This window comes from Streptopelia decaocto, assembly GCF_964273445.1.
Source record: "Streptopelia decaocto genome assembly, chromosome: 7".
NCBI classification, from domain to species: Eukaryota; Metazoa; Chordata; class Aves; order Columbiformes; family Columbidae; genus Streptopelia; species Streptopelia decaocto.
Genome location: NC_138661.1, coordinates 49,577,744 through 49,601,289, shown reverse-complemented (window position 1 = coordinate 49,601,289; position 23,546 = coordinate 49,577,744). Strand labels below are relative to the sequence as shown.

Genomic DNA, 23,546 nt, shown 5'->3' with positions numbered 1-23,546 from the left:
TGGGTCTTTGCACACAGAAGAAAGGTAGGTGTCACTGGAAGAGGTAGCAAGGCAGCCTCTCAGCCTGGTGGGGAAGGAACAGGCTGCAACAGGAGAGTACCCAAAGGCATACAGTAAACTATGCCCATCTGCACTGCAAAAAGACCCTTTGTGTGGGTCAAGCTTGGATTTTGTTGATTCATGGGTTTTTCAGAACGAGTTTCCTCCCCACCCAGCTCACAGCATCAGGCCATCCCAGCATGGACTTGCACTAACACAGAGGACTTGTCATAGGGATTTTCTTTGGGGCTGGGTAGAAATTTTACAACTGTCTGACTAGACATGTCAAGTACTGGAAAAACAGCCTACATGCCTCCAGCTGTACAACATCATCTTTCTGGGGTGTTTATCCAGGGATGCTCAGCTCAGACACAAATCAGCAACTGGTGTGCAGCAGGGGGCTGTGTTTTAGCCCATTTTCTGGCCTGGTTGAGTGCTGGGGGATGGAGTGGCTTCTAATGCAGATCTCAGAGCCCATCACACCTTTGTACCAGTAGACAGATGCTACCAGCATCTCAGCAGGCAGAATATGCCCCCTGCCAAAACCAAAGGCATAGCGTTACTCCCCACTTCAGCCAAGCTAAGAGTATGTTGCTGCCAAGAAGGAAAGCAATGAGTGATTCAGGCCATTCATTTCTTCATGAACAAGCTGGGGGGAAAGGCAGAAGGAGCATATGGGACTTCAGTCAGGTTAAGACCAGTAACACAATATCAACAGCTCACACAGTGGGAGAGCTGGCATCAGCAGCGCCACCTGAGCCACCTTCCGGCACTTGTAGTTCTTGCCAGATACATCCAAACAGCTAACACAGTTCAAGGGACATCAGAGCCCAACATATAGCTATCATTTTTTTAAAACAAGTTCTTAATTCTCACCTTAAGCAACCCAGAGAAGCAATGCACTGGCTTCACAAGAGTGAAATTGAGATGTCACCCCAAAGTGCAACCTTTCTGTTCGAAGCCAGCAGCTTCTGGTAAGGGTAAGAGTGCGTCAATGCCTGGGAGAGGAAGCACAGCTCACTTTTGTCATGAGCAGCCACTTTAATAACACCACCTCTCCTCCAATCCCCTTCACAATCACCTGTCAATAAACTTTTCCACACATTCCTGGGCTGTCTTGTGCTGAATTTCCCTTCTGTCACCCCACCAGCACCTGGGCACAATGACTCAGAGACCCCAAAGTGCAGAAGACTTCACACCCTTTCAAAGGTGGCCACCTTTATCATCAAATAACCTACACCACAGATTACATTACATATACATTATCACTGACTAGTTTATAATGTGGCTTACACACATTACAATGCAGATTACACATATTTCCCTCTGTTCTCCCAGTTTGCACCAAGCTTTCAAAGTACAATGGCAATCTGTGGTCACAATAATAGTAATATTTGACACTACACAGTGGCAATACCATGAAACCCAAATACATTGGCCAAGTCTTTCAGTTATAGAAATAACTAAAAAACTATGTAAGGCTGCTATTTACATGCTATCCAATCCTCTTAACACTACCAGCATGCACAGCAGTGCTGCCAGTCAATAAAACCTCGACCCTCTCCTCACCATCCTTCCTGTGCTCACAGCACTTAAGTCTTGCTCCCATTTTCATACATTTTTTTTGCACTGTGCTTTGGGGCTCGGGTTAAGGTCATCTGCCCACTGATGGAGACGGGAGGAAAGAAGCAAGATGGCTGATATTGGCTCTACTCACTGCTTATGCTCAGTAAGCGTGGCCTTGGTGCTCCTGCGAAGCTCAGCTGTTGCAACATTAGAAGATGTGGCTTTAGATATAAGCTAAACCCTTCTGAGACAAACAGCAAGCCTGCAAGCAATTCTTCAACAGCTTCTACTTATAGACCTCATGGGGAATAAAAGAGCATTCAAACATTTTTTTAAAGCTCTTTTTGACAGTAACTCATCTTCTCAAGACATCAATAGAAAAAAAACAAACAAACAAACTAAAACCAGCACAAAAATCCCAAGATGCCTGATTTTTTAGAGCATCACTATTTAAATGATTTCTTTAAAAAAAAAAAAATAGAGAAAAACCTGAAGAATGCAAAAGTTCATGTGCTGCTTTGGGAATTGAAGACTAATTTGTTGTGGCTGATACCTAAGATGTCACCCTGTGCACTGTGGAGCTAGTCATGGTCACTAGACAAAACCAAAGGAACAAGGATGCAAAAATAAACTACTGTGCTGCCAGCAGCCTGTGTTCTCCTTGGCACAGAGAGGCAGCATCGTTTTAAAAACACAAACCAGGAAATAACGAATGTACCATTATATATAAAGTCACTGGGTCAGACAATGAAATAAATGAGTAGGAAGTTAAAAATCCACTAACAACAAAACGCAGCTTGTTCATTAAAAACTCGCCCAAAATAATCATTTAAGTGAATGAGTTACAAGATATAAATACAGAAGTTGAGTCAAAGTGAAACCTACACTGACTGTGTGGGTCTTGCACCACTTGCAGCCCGTGGCTGTACCCAGTTTTTAGGAGGGGAGGCAGTTTGAGTCATTAGCCTGACCCTGACCAATTCCCTAGGAAAAAATATCTTTTAAATAAGGTTCTCTGGGTACCACCCTCATTTCTTCAACCACTTTAATGAATTTAATCAGCTCACACTGCCTTCAAATATAGAACCCCATGCAGTAAATTATTAGGTTGGTGCAAAAGGAATTGTAGTTTCTGCATTGTTGGAATTTGTCAGATTTTTTTTTTTAAATAAATGTGGTTAGGTTATACATCAATTTAATGCACTTTTCTCGCTTTATGTTTTATGTTTATTATGTTTATGTTTATTACTTGCTGTTTATTTAACATTTATTTTAGACTATTTTAGACTATGGAAATGATGTTAAGACAAAAAGCAAATTCAAGCATTTTTCTTATTTGAGTTCAAAATGAGTTTTTAAGCAGCAGAGACAACTCACAACATCAACAATGCATTTGGCCCAAGAACTGCTGATGAACATACAGTCAGTGGTAGTTCAAGAAATTTCACAAAGGAAATGAGAGCCTTGAAGATGAGGAGTGTAGTGGTGGCCACTGGAAGTTCACAGCAACCAGTTGAACAATCATCAAAGCTGATCCTCTTACAACTACATGAGAAGTTGCCGAAGAACTCAGCATCAACCATTCTACAGTTGTTCGGCAATTGAAGTAAATTGGAAAGGTGAAAAAGCTCAATAAGTGGGTGCCTCACAAGCTGACTGAAAAGAAAAAAAAAAAAAAAATGTAATTTTGAAGTGTTGTCTTCTTCTACAGAACAACAATGAACTATTTCTCAATTGGATAGTGACATGCGACGAAAATGGATTGTATATGACAACCAGTGATGACCAGCTCACTGGTCGGACCAACAAGAATCTCCAAAGCACTTCACAAAATCAAACTTGCACCAAAAAAAGGTCATGGTCACTGTTTTGGTGGTCTGCTGCTGGTCTGATCCACTCTAGCTTTCTGAATACTGGAGAAACCATTACATCTGACAAGTCTGCTGAGCAAATTGATGAGATACAGCAAAAACTGCAACGCCTGCAGCCAGCATTGGTCAACAGAAGGGGCCCAACTCTTCTCCACAACACCACCCACCACATGTTGCACAGCCAACACTTCCAAAGTTGAATGAATTGTGCTACGAAGTTTTGCCTCATCTGCCATATTCACCTGACCTCTCGACAACCCACTACCACTTCTTCAAGCACCTCGACAACTTTTTGTAGGGAAAACACTTGCATGGACGCCACCATGGAGCCCAAGGACGCAGAAAATGCTTTCCAAGACTTCATCAAATCCCAAAGCATGGATTTTTATACTACAGGAATAAACAAACTTATTTCTTGTTGGCAAAAATTTGTGGATTGTAATGGTTCCTATTTTGACTAATAAAGATGTGTTTGAGCCGAGTTACAATGATTTAAAATTCACAGTGCAAAACTGCAATTGCTTTTGCACTAACTTAATATTTGTATTTGGCAGCCTCTGCAGAGGATACTCCCAGACCATTTTGCTGGCAGAACCTTAGATTTGCGTTACCTTTAAACAGCATCTCCGAACACTAAAGAGTGAGCTGTTGTTATCTTATTTTCTTCTACCAAAACCCCATGCAAGCATGTCCAGTAATAGAAAACTTCAGGGAAACAAGTATTTGATCTGACACTGGGAAGTACTGAGAAAATGTCTCCCAAAGCTCTTTTACAACCTTGAACCATATGCAGAACAGCATTAGGGTACACAAAACTTTCAAGGAGTATGAAAACAATCTTTTTTTATCAACAAGCAAAAAAGAAGCTGAAGGTTATGTTGTAATTAACTCCTAAAAATTCTCCAACTGAACGGCTGCAGGAATTTTTGCTATTTTTTTTTGTGCAAAAGCAACATTTTATATCAACAAGAAAATTTAATGGTTCTGTTCCCTTTAAGGAAATCGTTCACACAAGAAGTCCACCCCTCTTCCCTTTGTGGAAGACATGTTTAAAAAAATGCAACCAGAGGTGAAGAATTAAGGCAGAGGTAATGCTTCAGCTTACAAAACAACAGTGGTCATGTAGGACACCCTGTTAAGAGCAGCTCACCAGCTTAGGAGTCAATATAAAAATAACTCAAGGGTTCCTAATTTTTTCTTTTTTTTTTTTTTTTTTTTTTTTTTAATTCTCTGTTTTGTTGTTGTTGTTCTTGTTTTTAAATAGTGTTGAAACATTTGTGTCATACGGTCAGGGCTCCAAAATACATCTTACAATTCACAAATGTATTTGGCTGTTATCACTTTACCATAGTCAACATTAAACCTGGCACTAAAAATGGATCCATGGAAGCTGCTGGAGTTGAAAGACAGACACACAACTTTCCGGCCAGGGAAAATGAAGTGGTACTGACATTTTGGAGTACACCATATTATTGCAATAACAAATTCTGTACTTCAAATATAAGCGCCATTAAATGATGCTCAGGGTGTGGTGGAAACGCAGCCAGGTGTGTTGGTGCTGGAAGCTGGTAAGTGAAGAAAAGGATGTGAATCTCTCAGTCGCTGGCAAAGCCCTAGTGCTGATCGTGGGCAGCTGGTGATGTGCCACACCAGGCAGTGATCAGCAGCAAGCAGCACCAGCTCCCAGCACCAGCTGAACCAGTGCTCCTGAAACTACAGTCTGAGTCCACACCACCAACCACAACCCTGTGCAAGTGTGGACCCCATCTCCTCCCATCTCCAAGTAAAGCCAAGCTGGTCCCCAGTGCAGTGGCTATAGCCAGCGCCTTTGCATATCTGCTTAGGGGATAAAATCAATCTCCATCCTTCCCCCACCAGACCCATGTTCACCCCAAGGCTGCCAACAACATGTTTTTCCTTGTAAGTGCACCCCCAGCACTTAGGCTATTTCCAAATCAGCTAAACACTGTCCTCCAAAGGGCTAGGCAAGGATTGCTCACATCACTATGCTGCTGTCTCAAAGGCTTTACCACCTGTCCAGTGCTTCCCCGCAACCTGCAGCAGCAAGGCCAAGGCCCTGGCACACACCCTCACACCCTTCAGTCAGGGAGATAATAGAGCACTGCCACACTTTGTGGCATGTACCACCACGTAATGACATACATCCCCAGCACCCCTAGGCTACCTCAAACCACTGTGAAACAGAAAGTCAGATTTGACGACTCAGCGTCTTCCCCACCCCTGGTTTGGAAACCTCCTGTGATGATCACAACATCAGGAGAAGGCACAAATTCAGCTTGGTTTCTGGGGAGAGAATGCTATGCCTGAGCACATTATCTGGCTCATCCCTAATTTTACTCCACTAAGGACTCAAAGGTGGAAGGGTGGCACAAAAAGCAGCCTGAGTCAGCCCCACATTTGGAGTCCAGCTCCACATGGTGCATGGAGAGCCTTGACCAGGTCTGGTGTGGACCCGAACCCACACGTGCCACCATGGAGCCCAGTATCCATGGGGATGTACAACCTAGTGAGCCAGTTGACATAGATCAAGTATCACCTCTGTCTCAAGATGCAGTCTTACTTAGCTGAAGACATGCTCAGTTAAAGAAAAGATAAATGGAACTTGAAAGATGCATTTATCTTAAAAATGCTTTAACATTCACCCAATAAAGCAACAATCAGACAATTCATTTATGCACATAAAATCTGAGTTAAGACACTTGCAAGCAGGATGACAATTTCCTTGGCAGCTTGAGAAATGGGAATCTTCCTGTTCCGAGATCAAAACCTGGGAGAGCTGAATGCATCCTTCTTTAAAGTGCGGCTGGCAGCTGGACTCAGCATTGTGCAAGGCAGCTTGGAAAAGGGCAGTGGAGGGTGTTCTGATAGGAAAGGCACAAATAAATCACATTTTTATTCCTAAAGTAAAGAGCGAGGCTAACACAAATAATAAGATCCATGCTTGAGAAAGAACATGCCTGCAAGCCTTCAGGTAAGACTTCAAAATAGAACAGCAATTGCACTGGAGAGCTTTGAATTTTGTTGTTTACAGAGCATCAAGTCCTTCAGCAAGAAGGATTTTTCCAGAGAACAAAGATCAGAACTCCTTTGCAGAGATCAGGACTCATTTGCTCTTCATCATCACACTTAGTTGAGAGTAGCCTCTGTGAGCCCACCCTGTAATTTAAAGCACAGTTGCTTCAATCTTGTCCTGGCTGAGTACAAACCAAGGAGTTCATCTTCCCGGTTCCCATTTCCCACTTAAGTCTGGACCTGGATTCCTATCTTGGGTCACTGATTGCACTGTCTTTAACTCCTGTTTCAGACAGATGTATGGCTGCAACAAAACAAAAGCAGCACCTTTCTCACCTGCTCCAAGCAGTCTATCCTCTCCTTATGGCTATCTTCCCACCAGATCCTCTCCTAGGACCCACTAAATCTCTTTTGCAGCAGTAAAGTCTGTGCTGTGCTAAAGCTATTACGTGTTTTTCCAACTTCCTTCCATTGACAGAAAACAAAAGCTTGTACTGTTGCTCACCATTATAAGAAAATATTAGCTTTTCCAGATTGTTTCTCCCCTCCTTGTTTTGGAAGGGTTTTCAGTAGAATAACAGGGTCACTCCCAACGATGAGCAGCAGGGGGTGATTTGGGGCAGAGGCCCTTCAGAGCCCACCAAGCAAATCCAGCCTGCACCCAGGTGCAGCCTGGCCCTGCCCTTCTCATCCCTGCTGCAGACTGCATGCTCCACCAACTCTTTCATCACCTTACAGGTCCTGCAGAGAAGACGATGCTCCAGCTCTACAGCCTGAAGAAATGAGGCTAACTCCACACCACTGACCTGTCTTTGAGTGGCTGCCTCCATTTTCTAGCCGCAGACCAACTGCAGAAGAAATTCTGCTCACTCTTGAGTATCTACTGTATCATACTCTGAATATCAGCTCTTTCTCTCTTCTCACCATGCACTACGCTTCCTTCTTGCCAGATGCCTTATCACCACATTTCACCCCAAAGCCATTCGGATTAAACTTCCACTCTTGCTGGTGCTGCTCTTTTATTCAGCAACTAAAAGAAATACTCTCAGCACCAGGCACTAAGCCCACAGTGCTCCAGCCAATGAGCAATGCAAAATTAAACACAGGTGCCACATGAAAACACAGTGCCAAGCTTACAGTTCCCAAAAAAGCACTGAATACATGCACGCACTTGATAACTTTTTTTTTAAGCAACCAGACTATCAAGTGTCAGGTCTTAAAATCCAGAAGTCCAAGTATTATTCAGGATATGCAATACTCAACTACTGCAAGCCAAGCAGACACCTTGCAAACACCTAACTGAAAACCGTCCACGATGGCTACTGGCAAGCCCAAACAGCTTTAATACACACAGGGCAGTTCCCTGCAACAAAAACATAACCCGGACAGCCACTCCGTAACCCAAAACCAATGCAAGGGAAAACGTGGAGTTGCAGACAACATGTTCCTGCAGGAGCTTGGCACCCAGCCCTGAGATATCTGCTGGTGAAAGCTCTGAGGAGGTCTCATCCAGAAGAGGAAAGGTCAGGTCTTAACTTCAACAATCTCTTTGGCATGAGGCTCTGCTGAAGACTGAACAGATTTTGAAAGTATGAGCTTCAAAATAAATAAATAAGTAAATTCTTGGACCAAGAACACAGAAAAAAAAAAAAAATAAAAAAAGAGATCACTTTGGCAAGTTTCTGGTCTTGAATGATCCAGAACCTCTTCCAAGCTAGATCCTCTTTACCGTGGCAAGTCCTGCCCAGTCCTGCAGCAGCACGGGGCTTGCAAGCATCCCTGTACCCTCTACTCTCCCCCGCCAGCAACTGCAGGATGTGGGGTTCTGTGTTTCAGGGAGCAGCAACCCTCTTTTTTAATGACTCAAGGCTGGACCAGTGACAGCGTGTGGTGTCGACACCTTCAGCAGGCTGTGCTGTTGTTTCTGATGGTGCCTGTGGTTGTTAAAAAGGCACCATGGCATGAAAGGACTTGTTGGCAAGCAAAACAGTCTCAACTCAGGGAATGTTTTCTTCATTTCATTTACTGACAATTAGTAAGAACTCCTCATCATTGATTTGGGTATTGAGGGGGGAAAAAGTAAATAAACAAGTAAACAACCACTTAAACATCTTCCTTGCCCCTTCCCCAGGCCCAGCCTAAGCCACACACCTCTACAGCCCCACCACCACGTTCAATTTCCACGATGCCCACCCCAATGCAGCAGCACATCACAGATGCCACATGGACACCTCTTGCCTGTCCTTTCTCCTGCCTGCATTCATGTGGTGTGTGCTTATTATTTACACCCAGTTTAACTGCTCTCCTCATCCCATTGTCATCAGAGGAGAAACACTAACTGTGCAGTTCACTTTGGGAAGCCCAGCCATCTCCATTGGTAACTCTCCTACCTCTTTGAGAAACATTTTCGTGGCTGCTCTGATGTTTGCAAAAGCCCAGGACCAGCCCATCTGACACCCAGTATCTGTGCTGGCTTTTCAGTCTGTAGACATCAGGCAAGAAGAAGCCCAGCAGCCCGTGGACTGATGAAGATGACCTTCAGATTTTACATGGCAATTTGTTCGCTCTCTTATCATCTCAGAGACAACAACATTTGCAGGCAAGCCCCAAGTGTCTCCAGTCAGTCACAGCCCAAACCACTACATAAAGACCTGAAATTTAAGCTGCCATTCCTTACGCCTGCCCTCCCATGGGGTTCCTGCACTACAGCTTCTCCATCAGCACATCATTCCTCTGTCCAAGATTCCCTCTTCCAACCCCTTAAACTTGTTGTCTAAATTCAGTTTTTTTATTCTATTCTCAACTGCTTTTAAGAAGCAGGTGGTGGAAATCTTACAGCTACTGCAGCTGGGGGAAAAGCTGAAGCATAAGGCACCCCTCTGACCTGGGAAAGATCCCTCATGAGATGCACGCAACTCTTCACATCACATCCTCTTAGGCACTAAAATTCACAAGAAAACTGATTTTAATACTTCACATGCCTGTGTGCTGCTCCTCCCTCTTCTTATCCCCCCAGCAACATGCCTTTGCCTGAAAAAGCTTCTGGAACTACAAAAGCTTTAAAAAAAGTGTTGGAAGGTCATAAAAGAACAACAACTTGAGAATAGCTGCAGCTAAAAATACCAATCCCCACACCCCTTCTTTAGAGAAAACATTATCAGATGTCACTTCCCAATGTCAAAAATATGTTTGTTTTTAATTAAGATTGTATTTTGAACACTGGATTTTCTTGCCAGGGAACACAACAAGAGATCTTGGGAAAAGACCTTGTTTGTTGCCTCAAAGATCCCACTTTTCTGTGCCATCTGATGGAAAGATACTGTCTGAAACTAGCACCTGAAAATCTGTATTTTCTTCTAGCACAACTGAACTTTGCAAAATAACTTTCTAACGAGAACAAAGTATTCTGGACACCCATACTGAGTTGAAGTGCAATATGGATTTATTTTTATTTTTTAATACTTCAGAGTACTGAGGTAGAGAACATGGGAAGGAGATAACATCAACAAGCAGAGCAGCAGTGCAGAACAAGCATTAGCACAGGGCTAGAAACTGCATCTTGTCTGACCCAAATCCTAGGTAGGACTTGAAAATCTGCATTATGGACAGACTGAATTAGTTGCTCAGCGTGCTGCCCGAAGTCCTCCCAGATCTAAAGGATGCAATCAACATTTAGTGGACAGCAAAATAGCCATGATGTACGACAACCTGATGGCTTCCTTCAACAGCAGGATGAGCAGAATAAAGCAAGTCAATTAAATGCCCCCCAGCAGAGAGTTCTGTACCATTTAATTGCTTAAATAAGCTCTAGTTTATTGATCACATAGAAAAATACCCAAGAATTGCTGCAGCCATGTAAGGGAATGCCTGTGCTAACATTTTAGCAAACTGAGCATGTACAAGGGGAAGGTTAGCACACCACAGCATGCTTTTTCCTCCAAAGATGTAAATGAAATCCAGGAATAACTTCTCCAGAAGGCTCAGAGATCTTGTCCAGGTCACTCTCTTTACCTTCTAACCTTAACAAATATATACCTTTCCCCCATTTAGAAATGCTCAAAACAATACTTTTTAAGAAACCGCACACATAAAATAATGTTGTCAGTCCATTACTTAAATGGTCAACTCTCGCCCTGCTGTCCTCCCCAGCTGCCCCCTTCCCTCCACCATAAAACAAAAAGCACGTCTCATATGTGCTCATTCCCCCTGCACTCTGCCTGTGCATGCAGGCCTTTGTACTTTTAGTCTACATGCTCCCCTGTCAAAGTTTTTTTGAAACTGGCCCAATGCAAAATTTAGCTGCATCAAAGATAGAGTGTGCAAGCCTCCTGCTTCCCTGAGAAGTCAAGGTGAATACCTACCAAAAAGCACTTCAAAGGACTAACCTGAAAGCGATGAGCAGGAAGACAACCACAGCTATATTATACTATTAAAGAGTTTGCTAAAGTAGATGTACCAGTCTGCTGGAGGACCTCCCTGTGCTCTCCCCAGAGGAGGAGGAAGATTGGGTTTATTTTGAAGGACAGCCACCAAGCAAGACCACACAGATGCATTGGGAAGAGGCAAGGCTCAGCTTCACAGCCACCACCTCCCACCATCCGCTCATTCTGCAGGAACTTGGAAGACATGCGCACATGAAGTCATCACTGGGTTGGCATCTAAATAAAGGAAGCTTTTTATAGATTTTCCAACTGACAAACTTTACCTGGCAAACTTCGATTAGCCAAGACTTTGTCAAGCAGAAGGGAAAGAAAAGGGAAAACAATAACCATACCATTGCAGGGGCCAAGGCAGGTAGACAGTGTCTCAGGAAAGAAAACAAAACAAACCCAAATTTACTCCCAAATACCTGCCTGTTGGATAAAATGCACAGGTTAGAGCAGCACACAACATAATGGAGATGTGTTTTTACACCATTTGTCACAAGGAAACGCAGCCTATTTCTGCACCAGGGTAGGGGAGAGAAGGATGAAGACAAGGAGGGAGAATGGGGAGAGAAAAACTTTGCTTAGAGAGTAAATAAAACATACTTCCAAGTCAGAGGGGTTTTCCAGCTTCATATTATTCATATGGCAATTACTGTGCTTCCTAAAAGCAAACTAGGGATTTCTGCATATTCAATAGACTCTTGGCTGCAAACACCTTAAATTCAAGTCATCACCAAGCAGCAAAACCATCTGGCAGTTTGGTTGAGGTTCATGTGTGCCTGCATGTCGTTCTCTTCTTCAAAGCTCTTCAATGCTTCCACAGTGCTATGGAGTGGTTTCCCCTTTCTCCCTCTGCTCCTTGCTGCATCGTCAGCCAGGCATCTACTTAGAGAGCAGTTGCAATAGTCCCATGATTCATGCTGCAGTAATGTGGGTGGGAACTGCTTCCATGCCCAGCTTCTAAGGACACAGCCTTTTATGGTATTTTTATAGTGGAAGCGTAGTGTTGAAGTTGAAGTGTAGTGTACATTTTGCCTTTTGTCTCGCAGGAGTCTCAGAGAAAAGACCTCGTGCTCCTCCCTGGGCTTCAGGATGCAACAGAGAGGAGCCCATGTGTGTGATAAGCAAGCCAATGCCAGGCTCCATGCACTCCCTTGCCTGGACATGCCAGGGATGCTCAAGCATGTCACCTGCTCTGCCTGGCAACACCACAGCTCATCTGCAAGCTCTGCCATCAGCACTGTGGGTCCCTGGGCAGCTCTGCTGCCCCATAACCTCCGAACCAGACATGAGTAGGGCGTGGGTGTGAATCATGAACACCTTACACTAGCAACCTCTTCATCATTACCACTGATGAGCCACCAGACATACTATTTCTACATTTCATGGGATGTTGGCATTTGAGATACTGGCAGGGCTGCCAGAGTCTCATCTGTCTTCCCCCAGGATGAGCTGTTAACTTGACTGCATCTTTCCAGCAAGTAGAAAATTAACTCTGTAGTGTTTCTACTGCATAAAAATTTAGCTAAAACAGGCCAAGAGGTTACCAGGGAAAAGCAGGCAGAGGTGTTGCACTGAAACCAGGTTAAAAGCACCAGAGAGAAGCACAGTGGCAGAAAAACCACTCTCCAGGCTCATGGACCACAGCACATGCTACTCAACCTTGGCAAGATAATGAAGCAGACTTAGCTGTGCTCTTTAAAAGCTGAGGGCCACATCTGAGATTAAGAGAATATCTGAAAACCTTACCCCATAGGGTTTGAAACAGGACTCTGGTGGCAGATGTGCAGTGGACTGCTTTACAGGACAGCTCTTGGCTCTCCTTTGCACTTGAAGTATCATCTGTTCTAGAAGAGAAGGGTATGAAAGTTTCTGCAGCCCCAGTCTCAACTCTAACCAGCTGCTTATTTTAGTCTTTTTAAAGCTGTTAAATTCAAGAAGAAATTAAATTATAATTCACACACACCTAAAAAGTCAAAGAGAAAAGCTATCAAGATGCAGGAAAAAGTAGTAATTGATCTGCTTGATGCCAAGCCACTGACATTAAAGATCTTTTATTCCTTCTGAAATCCCATTGAGCTCTGGATGGAGTCAGCCTACCAGTCAGGACAGATGAATGACAGACCATCCCACAGATTTCACCAAGTAGGAAGATGCAGTGGAAAGCTGCTCCAGAGCGACTTCTCAGATGTAAGAGGCACAGTGGACGGGAAGTTTGGGAGAGGTCCGTGTCAGCAAGCACTACACAGCCCACAACATACCTTGGAGGCAAGCCAGAAAGACTACTGCTGCAACAAAAAAACCCTTCAGCCCTAATGCAAGTTAAAAGGTGGTTCAATGCATTGCCCTCAGCGCAGCAACCCCCAGCATCTGCTCAACAAGATGCTGCACACCAGGGCAACAGTCAGAGCTCCCCAGACAGACCACGATGGAATCTTTTGCTCCCCGAGCAGATGAAATACATTTCCAAGTTTAGGGAGTCTTCTTGCTATTAGGTAACAGATTGAGATTACCAAATTAAAATTAAAAGAAAAAAAAAAAAAAAAATCATGTGAAAGGCTCTGTTCTGTTCAAAGGCATACAATTAATTTCCTGTAGTCTTGCCCTAAAGACCATAACATCACAGACAGTTACTATCACATCCTAAATCCTCCAGAGCCAGCTTGGTCCTAGGAAAGCAAAATGAGCTCTGCCTCATCTTGTTTCTCATTAAACTACCAAATATACACAGTAGTGGCTGCGTAAGAGGTAGAGCAGGTTACTTGATTTTCATTATCCTTTACTTGGACCAGTATTATCAAATTTGATTAAAACAATAATTAAAAAAAAAATAAAAACAAACAGGAAGAAAAATGAATGGAACACAGTAACCAGCCTAAAGTTCCTATGGGCAGAAAAGGGTCACATCCAACCCTGAACTTGGGTTCACACCTCCCATGCCACAGAGACCTCTCTTTATGTAGCCTTTAGTTTTCAACACCTGCCATTTGTACCCCTGGGAAAGGTAAGGTAATGGAAGAAATGCCAGTTTGCCCTGACAAGCTTAATTCTGCAGTTGCTGCAGGTGACTTGGTGCCGCTCTGACCTCATTGTGCTGGCAGACCCCAGGAACCCTGCCCCTCAAAACCATCCACCCACCCTCACCTCCAGCTGTGCAGTACACCTGCATTTAACATCATTTTGAAACTTTCATCCACAAACAATGCACAAACAACCCAGCCAGCAGGTTCTCTCAAATCTAAAAGCATAAAATGCCAGTTCCTACAGAGCAACAATCTCCTCTGATGTAGAAGTCAGCTGGTGCCAGCACAGCCTGAGCTGGGATGCATACGTGCTTGGCTTCTTCCAGGCTTTGCAGCTGATGGTGTCTCCAAACAAGCAAATCCAGGCAGTCCCTCCAAGCACTTGCAGCCCTCTTCTCCTCCAGCTAGTGCTCTAGTGATCACCCTGCTGAAGCCGACTGGGCCTGGGGTGCAGGTCCCCTGGAGCAGACCAGCCTGTAGCTTGCTGATATGGCTGTGGTAAGGGATGGATGCTTTTCTCTCTTTGTGGGGAAAGGGCTTGCTTTAAAACAGCCTGCAGAGGATGTGGGAAAATGTGCCCCTCCAGGGAAAGAGGCCTGTGCTTATAGCATTGGTTAGCTGAAGGACACAAGTCTGACTCCACTGAAATGAATGGGAATGCTGCTAATGAATTTAGAACAAAATTCAGATTTCCACTAGCCTTCACACAAGACCCATCTGAACTAGAAAAGAATGTTTGACGGAAAGGCTGAGCTTCTCCAAGATCTGGTTCCTCATGAGTTTTCCCTGCTTATCTTCTTCCTTCCCCCTCCCAAATTTGCAGATGGATTTAAGCCCACAGTAGCTTCTGCTCTGGATACTTCTCAAAGCATTTTACATCATCAGGGTTGAGCTTGATGTAATGACTACAGGAACACTTGCAAGGAAAAAAGAAAAATAATGCGAGAAATCACACCCTTCACATGACCTGCAGATGGTGCATTCCTCCCAGCAGGACCAAAATTGTATAAAAGACAGGTAAGAGCCTTCTAGAAGGAGATGCAGACAGCGGCAGCGGACCCTACTGCCCAACTTTCAAAGCCCTTTAAGATGAAAAGGAAGTTCTTCATTGCCATCCCAGCCAGGAGTAAAGAAGGGGACAGTAGATTGTGACACAGGTGGTGCTTAAAACAGACCGCCCGTAATTTTACAGAAAGGGGGGAAGGAAAAGCAAAAGAAGCATCCCACTTTGTACAGACAATGACCTATTACCTTCACCATTTTTTTGCACGGCCACAGCTTTCAGCTAAGGATCTACTTTGCTGAAATGAGCAGGCAAATTGTTTAGTAACTGGAGGCTTTAAAAGCCTTGCAAGAAAATGCAGTAAAAAAAAAAAAAAAAGTCAGCAGGGCAGGTTGCATTTGACAACTCATTTTTTCTGTATGCAATACAATGCTGTGCAGAGAGACATGGCATGAATCAACCTATTTTGGCAGTGCACATCTAGCCAGGAAGGGCAGGATGCGTCTCAGCACAGGTACTTGGGGGACACTCTCCAAAGGGCTCTGTTTACCCAGTGGGATCCAGTGCAATCTTTACACAAAACCTGTAAAGCTCCAAAGTAATCTAAAACAGATCCATTCTTCCTTCCCACTCCACAAATACAATCCAAATTGGGTCATCTCCTAACAATAAATGAATGATGCTCAATTAAGCCTCCGCTTCAGTGCTGACATAATCTAGGTCCTTTCATTCTTGTACTGCATGTGGTAAAGATGCTTTTGTACATCCTCTGAAGTACTCAATTTAAAAAAAACATGGTAACTAGACCATTGCATTCAGCTGCTCTTGAAAAAAAGCCATTTACCTTCCCTATCAATAGGTTCTTAGGAAACCTGGACAGAAAAACATTGCCTAATTCAAACTCAGCTCCACTAGGACAGCTGGAGTTTGGCACTAGGGATGGGGACGAGCACAACTACTAGGTACCACCTGGGTGTGCAGCATGAAAAACACCAGCAATATGATGGCATATGGAGAAAATATGTGTCCAGCAGCTAAGCAGCAGCCAGAAGTCCTGTTTTAAGGCACGGAGCGTGACAGTGCAACTGGAACATTCAACAGGTAAATTATCATATTTTCTTTAAAAACTACTGAGTACTCCTAAGTCTCTCCATTACCTTTTAGGGGATGAAAGGATTATTCAGTGTCAGTATTTTAGCATGACAAGGACCAGAAGAACCAAGAAGAAAGGCTTTTGTTATCTCTGCAGGGCAGTAAAAGTTTAAGGTGTTTTGGTGGTGTTTTTATTTTTTTTTTTCCTTGTGCATCTGTAATGCCTCAGAACTATGACACTACTGCACGATAGCTTTTGAAGTTCCTCTGCCGGCACCAGCAACCTCCTCCTTTCTGAAATGGAAATATTCAGACATTTGGGCACAGAGATCAGCTGGAAAGAACAGTGCAGCTCCCACTAGAAAAGCCATTAACTAGGAAAAAAAACCAACACTGTCGTAAAAAAGAGACATTTGTCTAAGATGGAAGGCCCATTATTTGTCTTTTATAAAACAGAAAAACATTCAGAGCTCTGTGTTCATTAAAAAAACAAAACAAACACAAGCACCAGGGGCAGAAAATCTAACAATTTTAACATGACCTAACTGTTGCACTATCCCTTACATATAATTTTAGCAGACTTTTTCCAAATCCCACTACATGCTGTTATGAAGCCATGTTCCAAGATTTAAAGTTCTAAAAATAGAAGCCTTTAACCACAACATCTGCAAAAATATGCCACATAAAATAAATACATTGAAAAAAAAAAAAAATGAAAACTTTAAGTCCTATCCTGTTACAGAGGCTATTCTCCAAATGATGCACAGAAAAACACTTTGCGTCTGTTTGCAGGGAGCAGCATCAGATTCACACATTGCTGCAGAGGACTTTGTAACAAAATTCATGCTTATTTGTCAGAGATGCAAGCTTGCAAGAAGACAGGCGGTTTTAAAGATTTAAAGAACATACTCTTAAACAGGGAAACCAGGGCATGTAATAATTAGCTGATTCCTCATGCAGCAGAAAATTTATTTATTCCAGCTAACACAATGCCATCTTTGCTAATGCGGGCTGTTGTGGCAGGACATGAGAGCGGTGAACTAAGGACAAGCTCAGCAGTTAACTTTGAATTCCCTGATGCCACTCCTGCCACCATCCACTCTGCTACTTTTCAGAAGGAAAAGAGGAGAAAGCTTATAAAGGAAAACAAGACAACAACAATTGGGGAAATGCTCAGAACCAGATGGGTTGGCCTAGCTCATGTTGGACATGGGGCCATAAAGCCAGGGACCAGCCATCTTTTAGCCATCTTGTAAGACGTGCAAAGACTGAAGGTGTTCAAAAGCTGAAATATTGCGCCTTTATTTCTAAATATACGGGAATAATATTTTAAAAAGCTAAAATAACAAGGGACTTGCATGAGATGCCCCCATTGCCACTGCAACATGCACGCAGCAAATAAGTAGAGTCTTTTTATAGCCAGTCCTTAGCATTGTTTCATTGCTATTTTTCTTGAAACTATAAGAGCACTCTCCTTCATATGAACCTTATAGGAGGGGGAAAAATAAAATAGAAAAAACTTCCATTCCTGGCATTGCTCTTGCACACCTCTGCTCATTTAGGCTTTTGAAGGCAGAAATTTATTTTGTGAATTAATTAAGAAAATTAAGGCAGGGGAGTGTGTCAGGGAGCAGCGGGCTCCGAAGGCTGCTCCCTATCACGTGCCTTGGGATGAGTACGGCAGCTCTTGGCTGCTTTCCTCCATCTCTACCGCAGAGGAGGCAACTGGGAAGAGTCTGCTCACAATCAAGTTTACAAATGTTTCAGCAACTACCTCATCTTTCAAGCAGCTGCCCAAAAGCTTACTCAAACTTGGGCCTCCCGCCACATCATCTGTCTGCCCTACCTAATGAGCTCCTTTGTTTGCAAACCCAAGCCTTGACAGACACTCTGGCACGTGAGTACATAACACACTCAGCCTAACTGCTCACTGCTCCCAACCTGTTGCAAGGCTTTTCCATGCCCTGCACCAGGCACCTCGAGGGATACCAGCCCCTTGTCTTCAGATCAGCACAGACTGGCACTTCACAGGCTCTGCTCCAGAAGGAAAGCAGAAGCTCAGGAGAAAGCTCTACAACAGCATTTGACTCTGCTTTGCAATGGCAGATTGTGCCAAGTCCCATCTCATGGTGGAAAGGACATATGGGCACACCAAGCCCCACGGAAATTTAGCTCCCAGGACTAAGGCCAGCTACACTGTGGCAAGTCACCTGGTTTAATGCATAGCATCTGTCATCTTTGGTCCACGCTCTCTTCCTTCCTTCGGGGGAACGACATGTCCATGGCATACCTCAACCTGGACAGCAGAATTTTGGTGCTGTGCTGCCACAAAGTTCTTCAGGAACATGAAAGACCAAAGAAAGCCACTCACGTGCGGAGCACGAGATGGAGAAATCTGTAGTACTCTGCTGTGACATACAAACAGCAACCTAATGCTTTTTGGAGAGCAGATGACAGTAGCCTGGTTTTGCTGCTGCTGTTCCTAAAGTAACAGCAGTTACATTCTGGTCCCAAGTGAAGAACAAATCCTGCACACACAGCAAACAAAAGCCTCATGTGAAACCATAACAAATATTGTGGGATGATGCAAAAGGGAGAGGCAAGGAGGAGTCCCACCAAGCCATCAGCACTCAGCCAGGCAGGCATCTGTTTCCTCTGCTCAGACCCATCATCAATTAAATTATTCATCTTAGTGTTTGGGAGCCCTTGTCATAGACAAAGGCCCTTCTCTGATCTAACAACAGCCACCAGAAGATGGTGAGGGGGAGAGTTTTAGGGAAATCCCATTGGAAAGAGAAACCAAGACACACAGGAAAAGTTTCGCCAAAACCAATCACCACCCTATTTCTACTCTATTGCTGTTGGTGGATCTTCAATCAGCATGGACCAGCACAGAGAAAACACAAGGCTTGGCAGAGAAGTAGAGATTTGTAGGCTTAACTACTAGCTTGCTCCACTCGTCATCACCTCAAGCATGGTAACTGGCACAGCTTCCCCTTTGCCTCCAAAGTCATACTAAGTAATACCTCTATATGCAGAAACCAGGAGTCTATAGACATGCAAAGAAAAATCTTTGCTGAGGGAAGACCAGAAAAACCCCACAGTCAATACAGATCTGTCCTCCCCACAAAATTAAGCTGCTGGAAAGAGTCCTATCTATTGTGGAGCACGATAATCAATTCACTGGATGCATTATTTCCATCAAACCACCCCAAACAGCAGAGCTCTTGCACAGGAACCTGTGAGTTGGGCTTTGGATGTGTCGGATTTTTATGTGTATGGACATCAACTCCGGCAATTTTTAGGAAGCAAGGCTGGTTTTTTTTCTTATCACAGCTTTTGGAAAACTGAAACAAGTTTGTTTGCAGCTTTCAGTAGTTTTAACTGAGTGATTAAATGGAGAGAGCAGCCAACTTCCATCTTCTTCTACATGAACCACAGAGATCATGCTGTCAGCAAGCATCGCTCTCACTTCATTTTTAGCTGGGAAGACAGACAGCACAAAGAGGTGTCCAGCTACAGAATGAAAAGACTGATAAGTTGCCTAATGTTTCAGCAAGAGAATAAATGCCAGATGTGCAACAAAAATGCCTGCTGAGTCATAGATGTCGGGTCATGTGGGCACATTTCCAAATTCCTTCTCTTCAGTATATTCAACAGGTCCTCCAGCAAGAAAGTCAACACGATGAAGCACAAAACACATTTTCAACTAATGCTGCAATTACTCTATTTTCTCTCAAATTAGAAGGTCAGTTCTAATCCTCTTCGGAGCATCAACAAAGCATTTGCCTAAACACAGACTCCAGAGCAGCACAGCCAAGGTAGACAGTATGTAGACATGAAATACTAAGTAGTGGGCATCACAAAAAAGGCATCTATGTATGGAGGCAAGAAATAAAACAACCTGCAGTAGCCACTGGTGTCATGCAAACCATGTTAGAAGCAAACAACAACTCTTCACGGTGAAAGACCATGAGATAGCAGATTTAAAGTCAAACAAAAGGAGGAAATAAAGTGACGTATACTTGGGCTGTGGCATGTTCCACTACTCAGAGCAAGTTATAGAAAGTGTCTGGAGCCAGTGTGGCAGGTCTTCCACTCTTGAGCTACCATACACTAGTATAACAGCAAAGCTGGGGGAGATTTGGGCTCCAGCATTTAAGCCCTCTGTCCTGGCATCTTAAGATACTATCTCTGCCAGGGCTCTGCAATATGAGCAGACCAAAGAGAGATCACAAGATCACAAATACTTTTAACTGCCCTTGCAGAGAACAGCCTGCTCTTCCTTGGGCAGAGGATTCAGAGGGGAAATGCCATTTCCTCTGGTGCAGAGCCCCAAGCAGTGAGACACAGCATGCCCTATCTTCTCAGTGTGACACTCTGAAACAGAACCTGCAAGTGTTCAAACAGACAAGTGCAGCAACCCAAACAGAGCTCAGATGCCAGGACTAAGGTCCCCAGTGAGCTGCACACAAAATTGAAACAGCATTCATAATCATCAGCCCATTACAAAAGATATCCACACTCGCAATTAATGGGCTACAAGCTCTACAGAGGAAATGTAGGGGCAAGACGCATCTCCATCTGCCTGGACATCCCTGCCACATTGACCACTGCAATCTCAGAGGCTGCAACAAGCAGATAGTGCTCACAAAATTACTGCACCAGGATCACCTCTCTGCACCACAGCTTTTCCACAGCAAACACTTACCAAAGCCATTAATTGGCAGATGACACTGGAAGGCTGTAAAAACGAGTATACACAAAAGGAATAGGAAGACTGTGCTGTGTCATACTGCTGAACAGATGGGGTTTTAAGCCACTTTATTCCTGCACTTGTCCCTTGGCAGCTGAAGGACCAGGGCACTGTTTCTAAGCTGTTGCTCTGTTCAACCAAGTGAACAAGTCAAACTTTGGCAAAAGCAAACCTGTCAGGGCAGCTTTGGGTGTGTTTTTCCTCCAAAACAAAAACAACTCTCATTAACAGCGGAAACATTCGTGGTAGGAAGGAAGCTGATCAGCTCCACTTCAGGGTTGCTCAGCCAGAAGATGCATAAATGCATCAAGGTTTAAGAAGCAGTTAAAGGCTCACACAGAGGACATCTCCATCTCTGTTGAACCAGGAGCAGATGCAACACCAGTAATATAGAGCAAAGAGATCAACGATCCCTCTTCCTGTGGCAACAAAACATCCAAAACAAATCATCAGCAACAAAACTCAGGCAGAATTATCTTCTGAAAGTTTTTAGCCACATCTGCCTTGATAGGGAAAATCCTAAGGACTTTATGCAGGTCATTCAACTTGTCCTCCAAGACAAAGCACCTAGTCAGCCTTCTGCCTCCATGTCAGAAATACCTTGTATGTGTAAGAGGAAGTGTTCGCTCACTGCTGTACCTACTTTCCAACCAGGCAGACCAAATCTTCCTGTTTCTCAGCACTCCTGCTGTATGTTGGTCACTGCTTCAAGCGTTCATGCACGCTATGAGCAACCAGGCACTCTCACACCAGGTTACTCACTTTTGACTTTTAAGGTATTAAAATGATAGGTTACTAAAACTTTATGAGGATGCTCTCACCAGTTAAATAAAAGATTCTGAGTGCTATGTATGTTACAGACAGTAATAATGAGAGTGATGATTGCTATTTAAAATCTCTGTGCCAGGCACCTCTTGCTCTACAGAGGTAAAGATAAGTGACATGGCACTAGCTGCCTCGGGGGCTGGCAGGGACAGTTCACCAAAGGGGTGTGAAACTCTTTGCTATTGGAAAGACACATGCAGAAATGTGTTATGCTTCAGGGCAGACAAATCCCTCCACTGAGAAGGTTAAAACCAGGACATCCCATCAATGGGGTATGTGCATTCATGGTCCCCCAGCTGTAAGAAAATGAGAGGTGACAGCAGTGCCAATACAAGCAGTCTGTCCTCTCTCCTGTTTGCTAGGTTTACGTGCTGATAATGCAGCCCACAGGCATATCACACCTGCTGCTTACATTTGGCATTCAGCTAAAACAACCCTTCCTCTCATTTCTTCTCCCACTTCATACCAGCCAGTCTTCTTGCAACTAGGAGAGTACCCAGAAAAAAATAGCCCCAATGCTCCTATGTTTACAGGGATACATCCTTAACCCAGCATTACAAATTCTATAGCAATAAAAACACAAACCTAAGCATTTCTGACTTGTGTCAGACTTTCAGATAAACCCCCACCTCAGCATGAAGATCTGGTTCCTGCACAGTGGGCCCCCTACTTTACTGCCATGGGGACACGCTTGTGCAAAAAAGCCAAGCAAGTCCCTCGGTGCTGCCACACACTGGTGCTGCTCTCTGTTTTACTACACAAGCTAAAAATGGAGGTGAATGCTGGGACCAGGTTCCCTTCTTATCCATGGTACTTCTCATGACATCAAAACCACAGTGGAGAAGATAATCACAGCTGTCCTGGAGGGGTACATCTCAACTCTTCAAAACAGAGCAAAACCTGAGACATGACTTTCCTGCATCCTAACTCAGCATCTTCCACCACTCTTCATCACCCAGCCTGCCTTTGCCTAGGATTGTGCCATAGGAACATCTGCATCACCATCATCAGACTATGAAATACCTGCTGTCTCCAAACCGCAGGTTTCTGGCCAAAGTAGAAAGCCTTAGGAGGTCTTAGATGACTTGTTTTTTCCTCTCTCACCTATATCAGTTCATCTGAATAGCAGACGCTTCCTTTGTTAGTTTTGGTTTCTGTTTTGTTCAGAGTTTTGTTTGCTTTTCTGATTTGAGCTGCTCTTAACAAAAAGCCAAGCTCCAGGCTGTGGCATAACCTGTGCATTAAGCAGGCTGTCAGACTGCTCTTTTTGATCTGCAAATAATGGCTATTTTTTCTCTTCAGTTCCAGGGTAAGTGAATAATTCAGCCTCCAGCAAAAAGATACAGCAATTTGAAATATCTCAAACCAAGCAGAGTACTTCAGTGCAGAGCTTGCAAAACACACACCCAGTTGGTGCCCTCCAGCTCTGTAGACAGAGCACACCTGGGGACAAGCTTACCGAACTGAGAAGGCTGACAGCTCCTTGCCCCTCTGTTGCAGAGGGTGTCCCAAAAATCCTCACAAGAACTCAAGAGCATCCAATACGCATCTGTCTCCCTGCTACTTCCTTAAATTGTAATTCCAGATTTGGAAGGAAAATATGTGCAAGTGAAATTAAACCAAAGACTTGTCTCCAGTAGGGTCACACTTCCCACTAAAAAGGAGATGACTGCTGAATTTGCAGATCAAGACAGTTTACGAAGTACTCAGTAAGCACAACTACTGTGACTTTTCAAGTTCAGTCCAATATTCAGGGAAATCCTTCATTAGATATATTAATAGTTAAGTATACTATGCATAATTATGTCTACAAAGAGGGTTTTACTCAGGTAAAAACTCAAACTGCATGAATTTTTCAGGGTGTTCATATCATATCACTACATAAATAATATTTTCATGTGTGCAACTGCA

At 43.8% G+C, this 23,546-nt stretch overlaps 1 protein-coding gene across 4 annotated transcripts in view; it reads right to left on the bottom strand.

Annotated features, from left to right (window-relative positions):
* Positions 1-23,546, bottom strand: part of LOC309442146 (USP6 N-terminal-like protein) — an 84,330-nt gene that overhangs the window by 39,576 nt on the left and 21,208 nt on the right. The window lies entirely within an intron of this gene.